The sequence below is a fragment of the Amblyomma maculatum genome, chromosome 3 (assembly GCF_055883805.1).
Source record: "Amblyomma maculatum isolate TAMU_Amacu chromosome 3, ASM5588380v1, whole genome shotgun sequence".
NCBI lineage: Eukaryota > Metazoa > Arthropoda > Arachnida > Ixodida > Ixodidae > Amblyomma > Amblyomma maculatum.
The window spans coordinates 111,968,674-111,991,843 of NC_139346.1; the positions used below are offsets into that span (position 1 = coordinate 111,968,674).

Sequence of the window (23,170 nt, forward strand, 5' to 3'; positions counted from 1 at the left end):
ATTGAAATTGCACAAACTTCGCGACGCTAAATAATGGCTTGTTTCTACAGCATTTAATATTTCTCTTCCCGCACCTTTCGTAACGGCTCCATACAGCAGTGAGCCACTCTCGCTCTGCTCATAACTGGGTCACAGACCAGACTCTAAATTCAACTACTCACGAATCCATAGCGACAATGGTGAGAGGTGAGCTCATCACACATACATGCACTTTGGAGTTAATAATTGAATCACCGTGAACCTACTCAAAGAGTGCACCACACACACCAGATAATTAACGGGGGATCCTGGTGTTCGAGAGTCATCTGAGGGAGTTATTCCAGACATGCCCAGAGTAGTCGAAGTACTGCGAGGCAATCATTAACATCCAGGCTACTTGCATTGCTGTCTGAAGCATCTGCCCTATGGAGCATGTCCAGGCATAGAAGAGCCAGCCTGTCATCAGTGGAAGGCCAGCATGAAATCTGCTCTCCAGTCCCTTCCTCTTTTCGGGAGCAAACATGACATCCACACTGAAGATACAGTGTCATGTAAATGTAGAGGTTCACAGTGATCGGACCTGTTACACCTATCATAATACCTTCCTATTTTCTGCTGCGGTGAAAGTGAGCAAAGTTGAATTTAGGTCAAAATTGACCAAATGCTCTTGTGGTACACTCATCATTGTTCGTCAAATATTTAGGGGAATCCCCCAAGGGGGAGTAGGTTTCTAATAAGGGAGTAATTACTCATTGACATCCACCCAAGTGCAGTCATACGGCTACAAAGGAAAGCTATACAGCTTTCTCAGAAACTTCGTAGGTAAAGAAAAATTCGTCCTGATCCGGGGATCCAACCCGGCACCACCGCCTTCTCTCTACTGACTCGCTCTACCGACTGAGCTAACCAGGACGGCTAGCAGCTCAGATGGTAAGGCGAGAGTGAATTGATCTATTACTCGAAGTGGGAATGGTGTTGGTCAAATATGATGGGTGGATGGATGTCAATGAGTAATTACTTCCTTATTAGAAACCTACTCCACCTTGGGGGATTCCCCTAAACATTTGACCAACACCATTTGATGTACCAAGGAGAGGACACAGTTTGCATACAGCACCGGCCCCTTACTGGGTTCTTTTCACAGAAGGTGTTTATGGGAACAGATTCATATCCAGCGGGATAGAGTCGATATGCTCTGACACCTAGTTTCCGCCCAGTTTTGCATCGGCAGCCAAAAATGTGTCGTTGATGCATATTTAATGCATTGTTGCTCATACCTACACTGAGCGATCGCCGCTTCAGAAAAGACGCATATCTAGCTTGAAGCCCTATATTTAGCACCTTTTCTCAGATATCTCGGATGATCTTTTTTGTCTGCCACTGTCCACCCTTGGAAAAAAGCTATGTTCCCTTTTATAGGCGCCCAATTTTAACACTCCGGATACTGCTTTCAATCTACTGGCTTCATAACGCCTACTATATTATCATTGCAGTTGACACACATATCGCAAACTTCCACTCCAGATGCACCATCTACCCTCAAAGTTTCAAGTTTGCTCACCAGGAGCTTCTGGCAGCTTCAGTGCAGACTTGAATGTAAACTGCACGGAAACCAGACACACCAGACTCTGGCATGTATATTTTCAGCCTCCTCTAGCAAGACTGCTACCGCAACTTTAAAAGAAATGGAAATTGTTCTGTAAATGATCAGACTGAAGGTGACGAGTCTCTACTTTCTGTGCTTCCTATGTTATAATTGGTCATAATCTGTTTCCTGAAAGAACAAAACCCGAGCACAATTACAATATTCCCTAATGCGAAATTTGAGTGCACCTCTACAGCTTCGGCGGCGCGAGCGGCAGGTCCCTCTCAGCGTCAGCGTTTAACTGCTGCTCATACAGCTCGTTTAGCAGCAGTGACAGAGGAAGCATTTCCACCGGTTGTGTTGCTCCTTTTTCAGAAAGAACTACGTGAGTGATTTATACTACTTTTACAGGCAACGTCGACGCAGACACACTATATATACACTCTGCTACAGCTTTCGCCTTCATGCCCGTAAGCGATCTCAAGTGTCTCGACACTTTTTTCACAGAACAAAACAGAACAAATTGTTGACCCAGAGAGAGGGCGACACTCTCTACGGCATCTGTCCATGCCGGCTTCCTTGAGGCGTGCACTCTGCCCAGCGGGGCGTTCTAGGGTTTTGGCATGCGAGCGACGCGGACCTCGTGGCTCTTCTTTCTCACGTCCTCTACACTCTCTTTAGCTTGGCTACACCACCAGCACCGAAGCAGCTCAGCCGACGAACGCGTGTAAAAGAACAGTGCTCTGAATTTAGTGTTTTCTCCGAAGTGACTGGGTTTGCCGGCCCGATTCACCCTAATATGATTTTGCAGCACAGCAGACGGCTGCAACGCCTTGCAGAAGATGTGCTTGCGCAGTGGCTCAGTGATTGATGGAGGCTCTCGTTAACAAAAGATACCGAGTCATGTTGTTGCTTTCTTCGATGTATCGCTCAACTACATGCCGTACCGACTACGTTTCTTATCTATAATATACAAGTTTTATTTCATGAGTTTTTCTGCCACTGAGAGTTCACTGAGGTAGAAATGTCAGCACTTGTCAAGCAGATTAGCCACGTTGATTAATACCACCGCTAAAGAATGATCTTGCAATGTCCATTTCATATTGCTTCTGTAATAAGGTGCACAGTTACCATCACACAATTGAAAAGCAGAGGTTGGTGCCAGCCAAGGGAATTTTCTTTGTCGTAACAGCGTATGCAATACCCAATGCAATTAATGGCCTCAGTTTGGAAGCGATAGCTTAACTACGCGATGTAAAGTCAAGGGCTTCGTGCAGAGAAATTTACCTTCAATTGACCCAGAGGTCAAACCACAAAACACTTGTGTCGCTACGGCATCGCACCCCATTGTTAAAAATGTCAAGGTCAAAGGTCAAAGCGATGAACTATGGCGTGGGCACATGTTTCAGTATCGGGGGACAATTTACGTCATATTGTGGTTGAGTATGTAAGGAGCGCGCACTGTGCCAGTTCATTGCTGCTGAATGGGACCCGAAGAGAGAGATGTGGATGAAGATATCGCGTACGCATTAGTTTTAAACGTAGAAGAACCACCAGCAATTAGTCTGGCAAGAGAGAGTAGCAGGCGTGTTCAGATTCCGAAGAAAACTTCGGATGTGTGTCAGTTATTCCCTACAGAAATCACAATTATTTTACCGCGTGCGTAACTCCCAATTTCGTAATTTCAGCTGCACATCGTTAAACCATTCAGTTGTCAATGGGCAACCGCAATGCATTAGGTGCCAACAAGCTGAAACTCCGCCTCGAAACGGTCACTACACTAACGCTATATAACACTACATGGGCTTCGGAGTTTTAGCAGGTGCACGACGACACCTTGCAGTTGAGATTACAGTATCAATGTGACCACTGAGAGAAATGCAGACACGTGCAGAAATAAACTTCGAGACGTTAGACCAACAATGTGCCTATAAAACGCAGAAAATGAATGTCGGCAATGCACTTTAGCCACTATAGAGGCACAAACCACTCATCACTCACCACAGTCACCAGTCCACGCTGTCCCGTCGTAGCCGGTCGTCTGGTGTGCTCTTATCGTCCTCCGACATGCCGGTGTCATCGCGGCCGAAGAGGCTCTCGTTACAACTGGTCTTTAAACCGAACAGGCTCTTATTTGAGCTGTTGTTGCGGCCGGACCGTCTCCCGTCAGAGCAACTGCCAACTATCTGGCTGCTTTCCGTGTTGCGATGAGGCGTTGCCTCTTACGATTTGGGGTCGAGACCACATGTCGCTTCAGAATTTCTCTCTCGATGGTACTCAAGCTGTCGGCGCCCATTTTGCCAAGCAGAACAAAATGGCTCAACGCAGTCCGTCCAGCAGGCCGCACATTTTCGAAGATCACTCCACATATTACACAGCCGAAAATCGGACACACGAGGCAATACTTCGAAACCTAAAAGCATTCGTAAAACGTAAAGATCGAGTTTCCGAGATAAAAACAAGATTTTGAAAATCACATTATTCTACCTTTAAAGCTTTCTGCTAAGTTACTGATGTGACGGCGACATTAAAATCCAAAAATACTGCACGTCTGCAAAAGGCCCTTTGATGGTGCGGCCTGTTGCTGCTCGCACCGCAATATAATAAAACAAGTATTGAGTTATTGATGTGAAATACATCGACGTTTATCAGCCCGGTATCTTCTTTACATACACCTAGATGCCTTCAGATTTTTTACCCTTTGATTATGCACAGCAGAAACGAACTATCCAGCATATGCAAAAAGTATGTTTTTCTCATGACCCCAAAATTCTGGTTAGAAAGTCAACGTATCAGTAGCACGTGCTTGTCTTTTTAGAGAGTCGTGTTGGTTGCTTATGGAGGTTAGTACAGATAAAAAAGCACGAAATAGAGAAACTAGTAGGGCAAGGCAATCCCCTTTCTGGTCCTGTTTGTTCGTCTCACAAGATCCCTTCTTCCAGCGTCGTGTCAAGCACCTGTATATATTGTTGGAGCGTTTTCTTTTTTCCCCGCCTCACGGCCTGTTAATGCATGTGAAGCTATGCCAACGGCGTTACGAGCACTCCTAGGTAATGGTTCATTGTTCTTACTGCGCTTATGAAACTCGACACCTAAATCTGCAGGACCAACACAAGGGCTCAGACCGAATTTGTGGCCGTTATACATAGTGATATGCTCATAAAGTTTTGCAGTGCGCAGAATGGTTATACACTGAAAGCCATAGTAATGCATTGTGTACAGGCCTTCTGTGCATTCTCTACTAATTTTTATAACTTCAAAATCGCATTCTCTTAGCCCTGCTTTCAGTTATAGGATCCAGTCCTGAGCCGTACGTTGTTTGCATCGCAGATGCTTTTTATCGCCCACTCAATCCTTTGACATCAATGAGCACTGATAGCGGTTGCATGAAATGTCGGATAATATTTTTATTGCACGCAATGTGGTGCCTGATTCGCAGAGTAACTTGTTTGTACTTTTTTTAGTTATTTGTTTGCAGTCATAGCGGTGCTATACGGCCTCGAGTTCGAGCCAATGCAGTAATGCCTTCGTGATATTGATATCCATATACGATCTCCTTTGCATGTTCAACCTACCTTGACCTATGTACCCCTTATTTGTGGAATATTATTTTCACTGCATTCTTTATTCACTTTTCCGCTAAGCTCAAACAGTTTTATGAGGCTACAAATTCACAGGTGAAGGTAGAAAAATATTGTGGAAGAAACTGCGCTATTCCTGGCAATGCAGGCTGTTTCAGCACCTGTAGCTATTCGAAAGACTGCAGATAGGCACATCGTAAGTACTATGGTTCGTGTGGGCAGTGTAAGAATTTTAAAAATGGTGTCACCCTTCTACGTAGTGGAAAAAGCAGCGAATCTGTGCTTTGGCGCGCGTACCAATGCTGCCGTGTTCAAACGCAGACCGCAATAAACTTTACCGGGCCTGCATCTAGTGTTACAAAAACCATTGTTTCGAATAGTGATTGGATGGGCATTTTTATGAACGATGAGCTATGAACTCGCTGCGTCTGGTGCAGTGGCAAGGGAGGTCGCCTTCTCTGTCCAAGGACATGGGATCCAATCCCAGCCGCGGTGACCACTTTTCCATGGATGCGAAAATCAAGACGCCCTAAAAATGTGCGATGACAGAGCAAGTTAAAGAACCCTTGTTGGTAGAAGCTTCCGGAGGCCTCCCCTAGGCTGTCTCTCGTACCCTGAGTCGATTGTGGACGTTATATACGCCTTAGCCCGTGCAAACTGGGCAACCTTTTGTAACGACCTCAAGGGTACATTAAGCACTAAATGCACGTGGGCCCTCCTACGCGCTCTTTTAGATCCAACAACCCCTAAAGCACAGACACAAGTAAACACACAACGTCTGATACAGCTAGAACTCCAAAAAGGCACCGACGTAATTGGTCAACTACGGGACACCTATATACCCATATCCCTTCAGTCAGCAGATCCACTAAATCCACCTCCGCATAACTCCGAACTTGATGCTGACATCACCTTAAGTGAAGTTCGCCGAACACTCTTTAAGATTCGCCGCTCCACGGCGCCAGGACCGGACGGCATAACGTACAAGGCATTACTCAATCTGGACGAAGTCTCTCTCCAGGAACTCACGGAACTCTTTAATCACCACTGGCACGCTGGGACGCTCCCATCAACCTGGACCGACGCCAGCATGCGATTTATACCCAAACCGGGCAATTCCCTCACTCTTCAAAACCTGCGCCTTATATCCTTAACGAGTTGTGTCGGCAAGCTCTTCGAGCATGTCATTCTAAATCGTCTGCAACCGTTCCTAGAAGCAAAAGGCTTTCTCTCCCATGTTTAATTTGGATTCCGCCCAAGCCTCTCGGCACAAGACGTACTTCGCGCCCTTAAAGAGTCTCTCTTACACACTAAGCGCCGTATAGCCTCTACGCGCGCCATACTGGCCCTGGATATTCACAAGGCATTCGACACGATAAGCCATGACCGTATCCTGACGACATTAGCCACCACGGGCTGCGGCACGCGCATATGGCAGTATGTTCGGGCCTTTCTTCAGGGACGCACGGTCAAGCTTTACCTTGGGGATATTGCCTCCCAGCCTTTCCACCTGCCTAACCGCGGAACACCTCAAGGGGCGGTCCTATCACCGCTACTTTTTAACGTGGCCCTAGCGCCATTAGCAAAGGCCCTTGCTGCTATCCCAGAGCTCCACACAGCCTTATATGCAGATGATATAACCCTCTGGACAACAGGCGGATCCCTTGGAACAGCCCAGGATATCTTGCAGTCTGCCATAGACATCACCACTACCTATCTAGAAAACACAGGCCTCCGATGCTCCCCAACTAAATCGGAACTAATGCAGCTTAAACCCATGCCCGGAGATCCCCCATTGAACTTCACATGTACGGAAACCCAGTGCCCATTGTGTCTCAGATGAAGATTCTCGGCCTTCTCATTAACAACGCACTTGATGCAACCGCCACCCTTCAACTCTTGCAAAGACAGACCAAGCAGGTTGCTGGACTAATCAGGCGTGTGGCTGCGCGCAACCACGGGCTGTCGGAACGCGAAACCCTGAATATGAACAATGCATTAATCATTAGCCGAATCACATACCTCCTCCCATATCATATACTCACTCAGCGCCAAACAGAGCAGGCGGACATCCTAATACGCATGGCCGTAACCTCCGCCCTACGTCTTCCACGGACGGTTAGCACAGAACGTCTGCTGACCACTGGTACTCACAATACCGTGAACGAATTAATAGAAGCTCAACGCACCAACCAATTAGTCCGCCTGAGTCGCACGGAAACAGGACAATCCCTACTGCGACAACTCCGTCTCAATCCACCCATCGCCACCCCAGCAAGTGCTACACCTTTCATGATCTATCCGGGCACGCAGGATCACATAAAGCAGAAGCCCCTACCACGCAACATGGGCGCTTGCCTTTATCAGGGAAGGCGGAAAGTTAGAGCCAGCTATTACACCAAAAGATACCGTAACCGCTCTGATATCCTCTATGTCGACGCGGCAGGGAATTCTAAAGTAGGATTTTTCACTGCAGTCGCTGCCTACGAAGATGGCTGAGTGGGGGCCGCCGCCACTATCCGAACTAAATCGCCAGCAGAAGCGGAAGGAGCCGCCATCGCACTCGCGCTTGCCCATTCAGCCATTGACAAAGACATTACCGAAATTTGTACAGATTCTCATGCGGCATACCGCCACTACCTAAACGGCGTGGCGACACCGGACGCGCATCATATTCTTAACACCGCCACCTCTCTCGACCGAACGGTTAATCTAACGTGGATCCCAGGGTATGCCTCGATCCCCGGTAATGAGCGCGCTCATGCGCTGGCTCGAGAACTCTCTACCCGAGCCCCGGATGATCAGGCACCCAACTCCGCGCAGGAGGCCGCATCGGTCCTTTCTACATACCACCAAATCACCACATTCTACAAACACGAGCGCATGACACTGCCACCACCCCACAGCACCTTGTCACTTTTATCCAGTGCTACATGACGACAATTGCAGACGGACTGCTTCATTTCCCCCTACCGTCTCTCATGCCTTAACCCTGGCTTGCCCCCTCACTGCGACACTTGTGGCGAGCCAAAATCCTCACTTTTCCCCCACCTGTGGGAATGTCCTTCCCCCCAGGCAGTGCCCCCCCAACCCCCATCCCACCTTTTCTTCCTGGGAGGCTGCTTTGCGTACAGCTCAACCCGCCGGTCAGAAATGGCTGGTAGATCGGGCTCTATGTGAAGCAAAAGCCCGTGGACGCCTGGACTAGTAGGGGACCACCTTGGAAGACTTTTTTTTATTAAATAAAGGTATTTCCTTCCATCCATCCAACAAAGCAAATTAACCAAAATCAAGCAAAGCTAATTTTAACGTTTGCTTATGATGACTGATGATTGTGCATGCCAGACTTCTCTTCACACGCGCTCAGCGTCCCCCTATGAGATTTCTAGTTCTTGCTAGGCTCCATTTTGACTGTCAGGCATCCGGGCAGCCTATGAGTGAGGGGCAATTTTGTTAGGCATGAAATGTCGTCGAAGCGACAGAGAGATCACTACTCAAAAAAGGGTGAAAACATAAGGGCAAACCAAAGCCTGAACCTGAAAATAAAACGTGGGAGAGGATAACGCTCTGGAGAGAGGAGAGAGCAATGGCGGAATAGGGAAGGGCTGAAACGTAAAGTAGAAAAAAGAGAAGGAGAGTATAACGGGGTCAGGTGATAGGGCATGAGCTCAGTTTGTGTCATCTAATGTCTAATATGTAGCGGTGAAATGTGAGCCCACTTAAGACGAACTTGCCCCCACACCGCCCATGCGCCGCCCCAAAGCAGGTCGACAAGGCGTGGCGCCACCCTCATGTAACCCACGGATATACGTCGCCTTACAGAATGGGGCGTTGGTCCAGCACCTAAAACAATTAACCGTTTCTCAGTTCGCAGGTCTTCTTTCTAACAATCTACAACTGAGAAAGTAGTCTAAGCTGAATTGTCATTATTGTGGGAAACTACAGAATGGCGTTTAAGCACACGCATTTATTCGTGCCTCTCTCAGATCCTCTACCACATGACATGGCGGAACCGAAACCAGGTGTCGTAGCCCACGCCACTGTCGGACCACCGAAGGAGAGATGCAAGCAAATGTTCTGTTTTCGTGAAGGTTTTAGCATCTAAGCAGCGCTGTAAAAGGACATATATCATACATATCCAAAAGATGCAAGCACCGAAAAATATCCGTCTATGTGTCGCAGCTTTAGAGAGCAATCTTCCGGGTCTCCCTTTTATATTGACCATTTCGCCCACAGCAAGCTTTGCTGCGTTGCTAATCCTCAGTGTTTAAAAAAAACGAGCAAGGGTTTAGGGGGACTCAACAGTAAGGGTTCAAGCTTACTGTACGATTCTTCGTCAACTGTAATACGGAAGGTACGACTCCTACTCGTCCTTCCATATTACAGTTGACGAAGAATCGCACAGTAAGCTTGTTGAGTCTTCGATATGGCCGATGGGTTGCATTTAAAAGGAATTTCGTGGGAAGCTTCACGACGATATGCTGCATCCCTCAGAACTGACGCTAAATTGCAGTAGCCCCTAATTTGGACATCTATATTATCAAAACGCCCGAGGTTTTCGGTCAAAGGGATCTGAATTTTTTCTAGCGTTTTGTCCTGTTGTTATACCGCTGTTGTAGTTACCGCAACCTGGCTTTCAAACAAAATTCCTTCCAATGATTTCTTTCCGAATAATTACTCTGTTTTTCGTAGCGACCGCCCTGAAACAAGAGCCAAACAAAGAGGAGCTGGAGCGCTCATTGCTATTGACAGTTCTGTGAAGTGTGTTCGACGTTCCGATCTGGAAACTGTTGAAGAATGTGCGCGGCTTGAGCACACTTCAAATCAACACGAAAAGCTTTTACTTGCAGCTTTCTACATTCCTCCGAATCTTCCTGCTCCAGCCTATGATGATGTTCTGCTTTCAATCGAACATGTTATAACCCGTCATAGCAAACACAAACTTCTTATTTTAGGCAATTTTAATACTCCAGGTATCAACTAGAACTCATATACTTCTTCTCACAACAATAGCCTTTAAATCTTTGCAGCAACACAATTTCATTGAAAACTGCTGTGGTAATTTTCTTGGCATCTGTCTATCAAATTTTGAAAGTGTTCGAGTCTCGAGTTCAGACACACCGCTGACTCTCTGTGACAAATTTCACCCTCCACTTCTAGTTTCTACTGCTGCCTCTGCCTCACTTTCTACTAATGCAGATCGGGTGAGGAATTCGCCCCGTTTCGCGTATGCATGTGGTGAGTATGTCGTTTTTTTTCGTCGACTGTCCCCTTTTAAATTACATTAATCGTTCAGACGGACAAGTCAGTCGCTTCACTGAAATAGTTCTTGATGGTATGCGTCGGTACATGCCTCTGCATACTCCTACGCGTAGGAAGTTCCTGGTTTTTAAGGGAACTAATAACGGCGTTAAAACTCAAGGAGCGGGCCCATCGTAAAGCGAAACTCCCTTGGTTTCACAATTGGGCAGATGAGTTTCGCCACTTGCGTTCTCTTTGCAAACGCCTATACAAGCGGGACTATGACTCCTATCTTGAGTCTTTAGAGAGGAGTGCCTCAAATCGTCCTCGTAAGTTCTGGCGTTACGTACGCAAGCGTTCCATAAAATCAGATTTGAGTATCAGCTTAGTTGTTCTGGCGTTACGTACGCAAGCGTTCGATAAAATCAGATTTGAGTATCAGCTTAGTTGACTATCAGGGTTCTGAAATTCGGGATGTTGCCGACAGTTTTGCCCAACGTTTTTCCTACGTTCACAAACATCCACATTGTGATTCCATTTGCCTCCCATCTGGTGCACTAATTCCATTCTCATTGCCGAGGAGTTGATAACTGAGATCCTTAAGCGTCTGAGACCATCTTTGTCTCCTGGACCTGATGGCATTCCAGCCGGCAAAATAAAAACCTTCTGTTATATATTTGTACCAGTACTGACTACCATATTTATTAACTGTTTAAAAAACGCTGCCTTTCCTCGCGTGTGGAAAATGGCACGCGTGTTTCCTGTCTTCAAGTCTGGAAACAAATCTGATGTTTCCAATTATCGTCCGATTTCTCTTCTATGTGCAACCTCTAAACTTTTCTAATTAGCTTTGCACAACGTACTTTCCTTCCATCTCAAATATATCATAGTGCCGAATCAACATGGCTTCATGTCGGGTCGCTCTACTTCTACCAACCTAGTCACGTTTATGACGTATTCCACTGCAGCAGTACTTCAGAGAGGTCAGGTTGACACTGTGTACTGTGACTTCTTGAAAAGCTTCTGCTCTCTGGTGTCTAAGTTTCACTCGTAGCCCTCCTACGCAACTATCTCCTTGATCGCTCCTGCTTTGTCACTGTCAATGGACAGACCTCCTTCGTTTACCCTGCAACCAGTGAAGTTCCTCAAGGTTCTGTACTAGGCCCGCTTCTCTTCTCCGTTTTTATTAATGATGTTTCCTCGGCGATCAAGAGCTCCTCGTTTCTTCTTTATGCTGATGATACAAAAATATTCAAGATAATAAATTATTTTCAAGATTGGTTGTTGTTTCAATCGGACATATCTGCTTTTTCTGATTGGTGTGCGAAGAATCGACTTACCCTCAATTCTTCCAAAACTAGGATTCTCTCATTTACTCGTAAAACACACAGCTTTCTCTACCATTATTCTGTGAATTCTGTGCTGTTAGACAAGGTTGATGAAATTAATGACCTTGATGTACTTTTTGACCGCACTCTCAGCTTCTCCTCTCATACTAAACGCATTGCTCAGCGGGCTATGCGCACACTCGGATTCGTTTGCAGACTTTAGAGAAGTTCCGTACTCCACTTCCGTTCTTAAAACTGTACCTGTCCAAATGCTTACCGCTCTTGAAGTACGCGTCGGTGTTTTCGAATGGCACTTGCAAATCGACTTGGACAAGGTTGACAGAGTACAAAAAAAAAATTACGGATATTTCATTATCGCTTTCCTTGCGCAACTTCCTCCTCTCGCTCCACCAGGAGCACCCAACTGAATCTTCCTTCTCTTCACTGCCGTCGTATCGGAGTTGATATCATTTTTCTGTACAAACTCCTTCATGGCCACATTATGTGCCCTCAGCTCTTTGAGTACATCCTACTCCGCGTCCCGCGAAAGAGCATGAGGGAATTCAGACCATTTCAAGTTTCTGCGTCTCTTCATTCCCATTCCCCTCTGGACAGAATGCAGTGGTTATATAACTCTTTTTGTCCTCACCTTGACATCTTCCAAAACTCGCTCTTTTCATTTATATTAGATATCCGTAGCGTTGTATTCTAAATAGTAATTTATCACATATAGCTGCCACTTTCTAGCCTAAAATATTGTATTTATTTCATTTTTTGCTTTTTCTCCTGTTCAATGCTGTCTATATCTTGAACTGCTTTTTATCCGTTTCTTACTTAAACTTCAACTTTAAACTTTATATTCGAATCTTACTGTCCTGTGTTCAGTTCTATTTCTTTATTGTATTATTCTGTATTTCTAGCCTGTGTTTTAAGTACCACGCACTGGTTGTACCTGGAATAGTTGTTTATTTTATGTATATTTTTATATTACTATAATCAATGTCAGTTATTTGTTCTTGTTTTTTTTCTATCTACCATTCTTTTTTTTTCCTTTTTTCTTTCGTGATGTGCTCAACAATTCTCTCACTGTGTATATAAGTGATGCTACTCATTGATTGCTTTCTTTCCGTGATACTTTTCGTCTCAGTTTCATTTCATGTGTTATTTATTTCTTCTTTTGTGTTCTTTCTGTGCGTGTAAACTTGTTTGTGCATTTAATTTTTTTTATTTGTGCTGCAGCACGAAGACCACATGGTTTTTCCTGCGCACATTAAATAAAGATTGATTATTATTATTATTACTATATTATTATTATTATTATTATTATTATTATTATTATTATTATTATTATTATTATTATTATTATTATTATTATTATTATTATTATTATTATTATTATTATTATTATTATTATTATTATTATTATTTTCCCGAGGCTGTTGAACATTACCTTAGTCTTCTGCATATCGATTTTCAAGCCTACCTTTCTACTTTTCCTGTCTAGGTCATCAATCATTAATTGCAGTTCATCCCCCGAGTTGCTTAACAAGGCAATGTCATCAGCAAATTGCAAATTACTGAGGTATTCTCCATCTACCCTTATCCGTAACTGCTCCCATTCCAAGTCTCTGAATTCTTCCTCTAAACAAGCTGCGAATAGTACTGGGGAGATTGTGTCTCCTTGCCTAACACCTTTCTTTATGGGAATTTTGTTACTTTCTTTATGCACAACTATGGTTGCTGTGCAACCACTATATATATACATATATGTTCCAGCACTTTCACGTACGTCTCGTCTGCCCCCTGATTTCGGGAAGGAACAGCAGTTTACATTAGGTAGCGAAATACTGGAAGTAGTAGGCGAATATGTCTACTTAGGACAGGTAGTAACCGCAGATCCGGACTATTGAAAGGAAATAAAAAGAAGAATAAGATTGGGATGGAGCGCATCTGGCAAGCACTCGTAGATTATGACTAGCAGCTTACCGGTATCGCTCAAGAGGAAAGTATACAACAGTTGCATCTTGCCTGTACTCACCTATGGGGCTGAAACGTGGAGGCTAACCAAGAGAGTTCTACTTAAGTTGAGGACAACTCAGAGGGCTATGGAACGAAAAATGGTAGGGGTAACACTAAGAGACAGAAAGCGTGCAGAGTGGGTCAGAGAAATAACTCAAGTTACCGACCTTCTAGTAGAAGATAAGAAGAAGAAATGGACATGGGCAGAACATGTAGTGCGAAGAGAGGATAACTGATGGTCGCTGAGGGTAACAAACTGGATTCCAAGGGAAGGAAAGCGTAGCAGGGGGCGGCAAAAAGTTAGGTGGGTGGATGAGATTAAGAAATTCGCAGGGGTGAAGGGGATGCAGATAGCACAGAACCGGGTTAAGTGGAGAAATATGGGAGAGGCCTTCGGCCTGCAGTGGGTATAATCAGGCTGATTATTATTATTATTATTATTATTATTATTATTATTATTATTATTATTATTATTATTATTATTATTATTATTATTATTATTATTATTATTATTATTATTATTATTATTATTATTATTATTATTATTATTATTATTATTATTATTATTATTATTATTATTAGTAGTAGTAGTAGTAGTAGTAGTAGTAGTAGTAGTAGTAGTAGTAGTAGTAGTAGTAGTAGTAGTAGTATTATTATTATTACTATGGTGGTAATATGATATGAGCTCCCACTTGCGTCGATTCGACCCCACTTGTTTGCTTGTGTATCAGGAGATTGCTTACAGACTGAGAAACATTTTCCTCGAGTTCTGCGGAAACGTAGCCCAGGCCGAGCCGCGCCTTACGTCTGATCTAGGTCAAGGCACAGGCTCAGTAAGGGGAGTGATAATGCAGCGGGCCTGAGACAAGCACAGGCGTTAAATCCGAGTCCAGGTCAGGCTAAGGCTTTCAGTAGCGTCACCGCGCCGAGCTCAAGCCTCTAAATGCGGCCTGTGCAGCACCATGTTTCCTGTCCTCGCTACCCTGAGAAATCTGATGTTCTATATATTCCAATCAGGGGGGGGAGCGTAAATGATGGCGGGCATAGTTTCTGTAGTAATACTCACCGCGCTCTTGCACAGGCACTCAGGGAACCTGAAGTGGTTTCATTAGGGCTAGAAGCTTGCCGAGAGAACCTTCAAAATGTCTGGTTCACGGCTTCCATTGCCCCTATTAATGCCTGGGAAAAGGAATCGCAAAACATGGCCAAGGGCATCAGCAGGCGGAAACCACGGCTGATTCAAATTTTTTTAAAAGGAAATATAATAAATGATGTACAGTTTGAGACCTATTACACTATGTGGCAGAAACATTACAGTAACCAACAGGACTCGTAAAGAATAAAAGACACCATCGTGCTCTAATGACAGGACAAGGTGAGGTAGCACAGTGGGCTAGAAGCAAGCACATGCTTTTTATATTCAAGCTGAGCTACATATGAAATTGGTAGACACAGAGGATGCCATCTACAGCACTTGCAGACTAAGACGCAAGATGAGAACGATACCTATGCAATCCTGCTTAGTGATGAAACCATTCGATTGCCGTTGATCCTTTCCCTAACGGTGCCCATCTCACTGGCGCAAATTCGTAATTGTAGGCGTCGCCACTGAATTTCTACGATAATAAGTATTTGAGGCAAATAAGCAAACTCCAGCAACCGCGGTTATCTCGTAGAACATGCGAGGGACTACCCCAACCAAGTCTGGTGTTTGCTCGGACGAAGATCCACATGCACTTGCCCCTTGTATCAATTTGCCCCGCCTTGGCTTCATATATAATAGTGAGAAGTCTCAAACTTAACCACTATATTAGTACAAACTACTTGCATATCGAAAGTCATTGATGTCCTCAGCCACTGTAGTCTGTTTAACAAGGAGCATGCCAATGAGAAGACCATTGGCTAACTGAAAAACGATAATCGCTCCTCGTTTGCCGAAGGCAACGAACGAGTAGTGTAGTCATGCTGACGGATGACCGTATCGTGGAGGCATTCGCAAGAAATTGATTCCAGTTTTTAAAATCTACAATGAGATTATTTTGGTGATGCTCAAAAGAGTAGTGGAAGAGTTGCGTGAGCGGTAGAGCCCAGATAGGCAATCTCATTCTATTTGTGACATTAGCAAGAAGAACTATGAACTTACTGGTAATAGAAACAAAAATTATAAAGCTGCAGCTTCCCTTCGTGTGACCGTCTGAGACAATGGTACTTGGCATAAGAGCACTGGAAGCATTCTGCACTTCAAACTTAAAGGGAAGCTGAAGCGGTTTTCAAATCGCATGAAATGCTGTGGTTGGGAAGAAAAGACCTCGAAAATCATATGTGTAAATTTTTCCTCGATTGTGCCCGTTAGAACAGCCGCAATCGCCTTTTAAAAACCCGCCGCGGACACGCCCCCCTCGCCTCCGAAAGCGCTGGGTTGGGGGATGGCAAAATTGGAGAGCTGGCGGAAGTGACGCCATTCACGGGGAGCCGGCAGGCCGTCCTGCCCGTCCCGCATTGCTTGCTCCGCTGCATCTCGCCCTTTGGCGTGGCGAACGATGATTCAACGTAATCCTTTGCTAGTGCCGTTTGTTTTTTCTAGTTCGAGCGTTCCGTGTGGAATGGGTGTAGCGACAAGTGGCCATCATGCCGTCGTTCTGCGCAGCATTCGGCTGCGCGAACACTGGCGGCCGGGACGATGAGGTGTTTCACACGTTTACAAAGGACAAGAAACTTTCAGCGCGGTGGGTCTCTGCCGTGAAGAGGAAAAATTTCGTACCTACGAAATCAACTGTGTTGTGCTCGAACCATTTCCGTGACAGTAACTTTTATCGAGCTTGGGAACGATGCGGGCACTCGGAATTCCAATTAAATCAGCGCGACTGAAGCCCGGAGTCGTTCCGTCAGTGTTCCCGCAAAACAATAACGCCTCGCCACCTCCAAGAGCGGCCTTCTCCAAAAGAAAGCGGCGGGAGGTAAGTGTTTAAGGTACGCTTGTGCCTGTTCGTGGTTTTCTTGTGTGGTTCGACGTTCCGCGAACTGACTAGAGCTATGTGAAGGACATAGTGGCGAAGGGCTCGGGAAATATTTCTCCTGCCCGAATCTCCATACATCGGATATTACACAGGCGCCTTGCATCTCCCAAAACTGGATTGCGGCTGCTGTGGCGGGGCGAAATCCCTCTGCATCGAAATCAGCGTCCTAGCAATCGGCACCCGAGGGCAATAACTGTATAGTGGATCGTGTGAACATATCCTGTGCGCCGCAGCGACCAGTCGGCGGCACGAGGCCCACCAGTTAAGGTGTGACTCGGCAGCCCGTCTGTTTCCTTTCGACTACATTCGTCAAAACAAACACTGAGCCACCGCGGTGAGACAGTATCTCTTCTTTTAACTGCGTGCTATCAGCGTTGTAGTACTCGGGGGTATATCTGTACAGCATAAAACTGAGACCTTTGGGCGGAGTTTAACTTTCGGATTCTCCCTCATTCACCCTCTGAACATATATCTCTCAAAATGCACCATATTGGTACAGTGGCAGTAGTTTTCTGTGATCGTTAGTAAAGTTGCACTCACGCTTGTGCTGTTAATCAGTATAAATCTTATTTCGTTTTAACAGAATCTTGCAACTACATCTTTCGCAATGCAAAAGAACAGAGTGCAGAGAAGAGCACGTCTCAGGATAGTAAATTCCTTGAGGCTCCTAATTTTTGGATGTGGTCTAAGGCACTGTGGTTATTGATACTAAAGAAAGAAAATGCTTTTGTCAGTGTTTTCATGAATATTTATGTATTTCTTCATAGTAGGCTGGCATTTGTGTTGTGCATATTTCATATTATTTCAGGTCCTCGCAGAAATGCTCGAGAACATGCCTCCTGAAGAAGCTACCACTTCACCTCCTTCGCCATGCGAAGAGCATGTAAAAATCAGGGTTACAGAGGCATCGTCTCAAAGGAAACTGCTGACAAAAGCCTGCAAGTTGTGGTGCGGCCGCCAACAGTTTGCAATGCATCCCAAGCAGATATAAAACCCAGGAAAACATCACGACAGACACAGACAAAGCCTCGAGGTGTTTCAATAGGTACAATACTTTCATTATCATGTTTCTTTGTGCATGTGTTTATGTTGAGCACATGGAATACAATGTTCACCATGATATTTCAGTTGTACTTGTTAGCTTCTAAATTATTTTAATGTGAATGGCTCTTTGTCTTAGTGAAAATAATGACACTGAACTCTAAAATATTTGGTTAATACGTGTTTTCTTTCAAGGTGTCCAGGTTGGCAGCTTCCTGGTAGACGCAGCTACCCAGGTGAATTTTGCTCAACAGCCATGTGAAGAGGATAGTAGCCTTACTGACCCTGAATCTGAGCCCGAGCGTTGCGACGACTACAACCCTGCAGTGACTCCTGGCAAGAGTATGTGTTGCTATTCTTACTATTGCTTAGCCTTTAAGCTTGAGGCAGCATTTCATGCAGCTTATGCTCCATGTCGAAACTCTGTGCCATTGCCTCACTAGCTTTCACTCTGTGAATCCTATTCTTCTTTTTCAGGCCTGACAATTGTGATCGTCACCTATATCCAGAACCACCGTCTACCTTAGGTGATTGTGAAAAAGGCACGGTTCTTGTGGATAAAAAGCACCTAAAAGCATTGTTCAAAGTATGCCACACGTGCCTTGCACCTTGCACATGCAGCGTTCACTGTGAAGGAACGCTGACTAAAATACATGCTTGGTGCCCCTCAGGGCACCATCTGTACTGTAGAAACCAGGATGTTGTGAGACAGCAGCCAGTGTTAAACTTAAAACTTTGTGCTGCCCTTCTATTTTCGGGAAATAACTCCACTGCATCTTTGAGGATGTTGTCATCAATTGGTGTTGAGGTGGTCACCGATAGAACTTTCTTCAACATTCAGCGGATTCATATTTGGCCTGCAATCGAGAAAGTAAGTGTTTGAAAAAAGGTCGTGCCTAAGAAAAATTCCACTGCAAGTGCTCACTGTTTTGAAAATCTTTGTTGAAGGTTTGGAGGGAACAACAAGACCATTTGTTGGAGAATGCCAGGGGCAAGGAAATCTCACTTGCCGGGGATAGCCGAGCCGATTCGCCTGGCTTCAGTGCTAAATTTGGCACATATTCTCTGTTGGATGTTGAAAACAACAAACTCCTGCACTTCGAGCTTGTCCAGGTTTGTTTTAAACTTCTCATTTAGCATTCTTGGGAGGCTTCACCACTCCATACTGGTGAATGCTATGCTGTTGCAACAGTTATGGCTGCTTTTGCCTTCACTCTGTTCTATTGTGAGAAAAACGTAATTGCCTATATGTTGTATATTGCAGTCCACTGAAGTAGGAGGCAGTTGTTATATGGAATTAGAAGGACTGAAACGTGGCCTGCAATTCCTTAAAAGCCAAGGCATCAATGTGAAAGCCATTGTCACAGACCGACGTGTCCAAATCAAGGCATATATGCGGAAGGAAAGACCAGGCATCCAGCACAAGTTTGATGTTTAGCATGTTGCAAAAGATACTTCGAAGCAGCGCATTTTTGGTGGCAGTATTGGCATTTGCAATGATTTCTGCTCAAGTGTCTTGTAACAAAATGTGAACGCTGACTGTCAGCTCTTGCATTATGCCTTTTAGGTGTCTTCAAGAAAGGGACGGCTGCATCAAAACGGCGTGATTTCAAGGACCTGCAGCTTTGGGCAAAGTCCATCCAAAATCACCTGTACTGGTCAGCGGCGTCTAGCCACGAGAATAGCGACCACATTGTTCCGAAATGGTTGTCGCTTCTCAATCATATTAGGAATGTGCATATTCACGGCAATCCACTATTTCCAGCCTGCCTCCATGGCAAGCCTGAGTGCCGGCAGTGGCTCCAAGAGAGTAAGCAGAGATGTAGCCGAAAAATATAAGAATAGTGAAGATGTTGGAAAGCAATGAAACACTCGTTAGAATTGAAAGCTGCCCAAGTTGGTCGATGTTATGTGAAAAATATGCTAGGCAAGATGGAAACATACACAGGAAGACTCACTTTGTGCACGTTTCCTTCGTGTCTAATATCTTTTCTCTGTTAAAAATTTGTACACTGTTAATTGCAGGGTTTAATATTTTTAAATACTCCAGCTATGTGAAACACCACAGTGGTAATCACCTAGAGTTGCTTATTGTGAGCCAACATGTGTTATCAGTCAAGGTGGGACTACTTTTTTTTTCAGCCTTTTCCAAAATGTATCAGAGTACGTTTGTGCAGCCACTCTTGTTCCTTGTTGCTCTGTACTCAGATGGTGTAACCATCCTTAGCTCAATTCAGTAATCTGTATCAAGTCTCTTTTCTCTGGCCGAGCAGAAATGGCAATGCTATTCTGATTCACTCCGGCTAGTATATGTCTACCCCGAGTCAGGCAAAACTATTAACACTAATAGCCCAGCATTTTTCGCACAATGCTGTTATGTTGTGTGTACATATGTTTTTCGCCCTTTCTGTACCATTCTCGCTCGATCACTCAGCTTTGGATTGGTTCGCCCTGTCTTCTGTTTTTCACAGTCAAAGGCATTTGAAAAGCTACGGGACATAGCTACATCGAAGGTTCTATTGGCTGACATGCCAAAGCTCTCAACCAAGCACCATACCTATGGTCTGGAAACATTTCGTAGCCTTCTGTTGCATTTTGCACCAAAGAATTGTCAGTATTCATTCCTTGGAATGAGGGCAAGGTAAGATTCAACTGCTTCAGTTTACTTTGTTATTCAACCTGCCAAGATAGACGTAAGCATTGTATATTTTTACAGGTTCAGTTGTCTCAGTAATATGGATAATGTGAAAAGAACCATCCTCTCCTATATACTCACGGCAGTTACTGGCTTTTAATTATGAGTTAAATTTAAAAGTTTACTGAAAATGCCAGTAAATGTATGGAAAATTAAATATCTAGGTATTGGTTCTAACCAAAAAAGGTGGTATTCCTGATTGCCGCCACAGTTGGCTGGCAACTGTGTACGGCTTATTGCAGAGCAAAAGAAAAACACCGAAGAGGTATTTCAAACTTAGTAGTATTGATTGTGTTTTTAGGCAATACTTGCTATGTCACCTGTGTCTGCAGCACAGATGAGAGATATTAGGTTAGGTAAGCATGGTTCTGTGTTTCGAGGCACTGCTTTGCTATGTTACATGTTCTGCACGCAGGATCCATCTCTTCACTATTTTAAAGCAAAGCACTGTTCATTGTCATCTCCAGCTGAGGGCAGCAGAGGCAGAGCTGAGCAGGTTTAATAAACCATGCATTTACACTGACGTGAAAACATCCATAAGTGTGAAAAATGTTTTGGCTGCAGCTCAGGCCTGTGGCAGTTTCATCACTGCCAACAGTACAGGGACCGCATGTTGCCTCAACCATTTGCTTAGCCAAGCACCACGACTCAGCAATGCTTAGACAACCTAATTTTAGAAATATATGACCGCTTGCATCTAGAATGATAGCGGCATCATTTGTCTTCTTTCGTTGGGACAATAGCTATTCTAAAGCTGTACCTTTGTATAAACCACTGAGTTTGGATATACTACAAGTCAACAAGTCACTTGTGACTGTCTTGGAAAGAAACAGACTTGCTGAAAAAATCAGTACATTCTGAAATACATTAACCAACATTTGTCAAACTTAATTAAGAAAAATAACTGAAAGACCAACATCCTTATTTTAATGACAACTCCAAACATCTGCTGGCAACTAGCAGTATGAAAGTATTCCTACTGCTTATGTATTCATAGTTTGCCTAACTGTCTGACATTGTTATCTTATGGGGCGACAGTGTACAGGCTGTGATATGTGACCTCTGCAAGAAACAAGGATTGGCGCATGTAACTGTTTTTATTGTACTCTTAATCACTGAGCATTTTTTCAGAACCCAGGTGGCTATCATGCATTACAATGAAAACAGTGCACGAAGCCAAGCGCTCCAACAAGACGGCACAGCCCGTTGGAGCCTGAAATACCCTAAAGCTACTGGAGGCAAAGCAACTGCTTGCCCTGTAAAGGAACAATCAACACATGGTAGGTGCAAACGATTTTGTTAACCAAGAAAATCTGCTACATGGCGTTCCCAAATCTTTTTCCAGGGTATGTGCAGACACTCTTGGACGCGGTCATGGTGGAGGCCAGCAGACCATCACAGGCCAGGAAAACTGCACTCATGCAGAACCCACCACCACTGAGCAGCCAGTTCCCCAGGGTTTCAAAGGAAGATGCTGTCAGGCAAATTAAAACACGATTCAATAAGTAGTGTGAGAGCAGGAAATTCTTCTTTCGTGGAAGCAGGAAATCAGTCCCCTTGTCAGTGCTTATTGTTATATGCTTCCTGGCTGTGTTGTGTCCAAGATACGTATGGATGCTGTCATCATCAGCACAACATGAAAAACCTGATCGTGTGAGCAACGTGGGAAGCAGGCATATACAAGCAGCCATACCGTTTGAAGGGCACAAGCTACAGTCCTATCCCAACCAATGCTTCTCAGTGATGCGGGCTGCAGACACCCATCCGAGTTAGCAATGACCAATAAAAATTAAGATTTCTCTGAGCCACACATTCCTCTGCTGAGCTCACTACTATGCTTCAAATAAATATAGTGCTGAACTCGTGTTCGCGTCCTCATGTTTGGTTTCATTTATTTATCTCTGGAAAATAATACCGATTTTGAGAGCTTCTTCAGGTATGTGTTGCAAAAATAATAAACGGATATCAATGAACATGCTGGTCTTATCGTCACTTGTCAAGCCTAAATCATGCTTGCTGGTGTGAGTTTTGGAGCTGCTGTCACGTTCGTACAACCTGCCTATAGAACTTAGCCAGAGCTCTGTACAGACATTTGTATGTTAGGGATTTTTTCGTAGAAAGCAAAAGTTTGCAGACTGTTCAAGATAGGAGTGTCAGTCCACATGTCATTCGCAGAATGAATTTGCTATGAAGTCCAACACTCTAGTAAAAGAAGACCTGCATGTGTTGCTAAGTGCAATTGCCAAATAAGGTTTCTAGAATTGATGTCATTACATGGTGTTGCCATGAATAAAGCTGTAATGTAATGAATGCTAACTGAAAATGGAACCACAATTCTGCACTTACCTATATGGAATCCCAGAAATGCTTGAAGCCTGTGTATAAACCAGTTTTGGCAGGGTACTTCTTTCGAACAACGCTCAGCACACAACTTGGTAGAATCTTTCGGTTGTTCTCTCCCAGTCTCTTCCATGTTAACCAGACAAACTGGCGGTACGCCGCATACCGCAACTGCCTGCTCGAAATGCGTTATTGCATCCACATTTCTCTTTCTGCTACATTAATTTCTTACCTGTTTGTAAACGTGTTGCCTTTTCCAGCTGGTTCACATCCCTGCTGAGCTAAAGACACTTCCAGCACTGCCTTATTGAGACATACAGTCATGAACTCTTTTGAGCTTGTTA

General features: G+C 44.5%; 1 protein-coding gene and 1 pseudogene across 3 annotated transcripts in view; one reads left to right on the plus strand and one right to left on the minus strand.

Annotated features, from left to right (window-relative positions):
• The window catches only part of LOC146195703 (carbohydrate sulfotransferase 6-like), a 59,163-nt gene extending 35,993 nt beyond the window's left edge, over nt 1-23,170 (minus strand). Inside the window, exons 1-3 of one of the 2 annotated variants that reach the window (XM_084597880.1) lie at nt 23,059-23,170; nt 22,833-23,001; nt 14,800-14,912 (exon numbers count right to left, since the gene is read on the minus strand). The gene's annotated coding sequence lies outside the window, so the exon portion shown is untranslated. Of the gene's footprint in view, nt 1-14,799; nt 14,913-22,832 lie in introns of both variants that reach the window. The other variant, XM_084597882.1, reaches the window with a different exon arrangement.
• LOC146195704 (uncharacterized) lies at nt 501-22,352 on the plus strand (annotated as a pseudogene). Its single transcript, XR_014705704.1, has 9 exons — nt 501-605; nt 17,559-17,698; nt 18,269-18,662; nt 18,740-18,904; nt 19,056-19,266; nt 19,359-19,597; nt 20,257-20,432; nt 21,618-21,766; nt 21,832-22,352. The product of XR_014705704.1 is annotated as an uncharacterized LOC146195704 (transcript).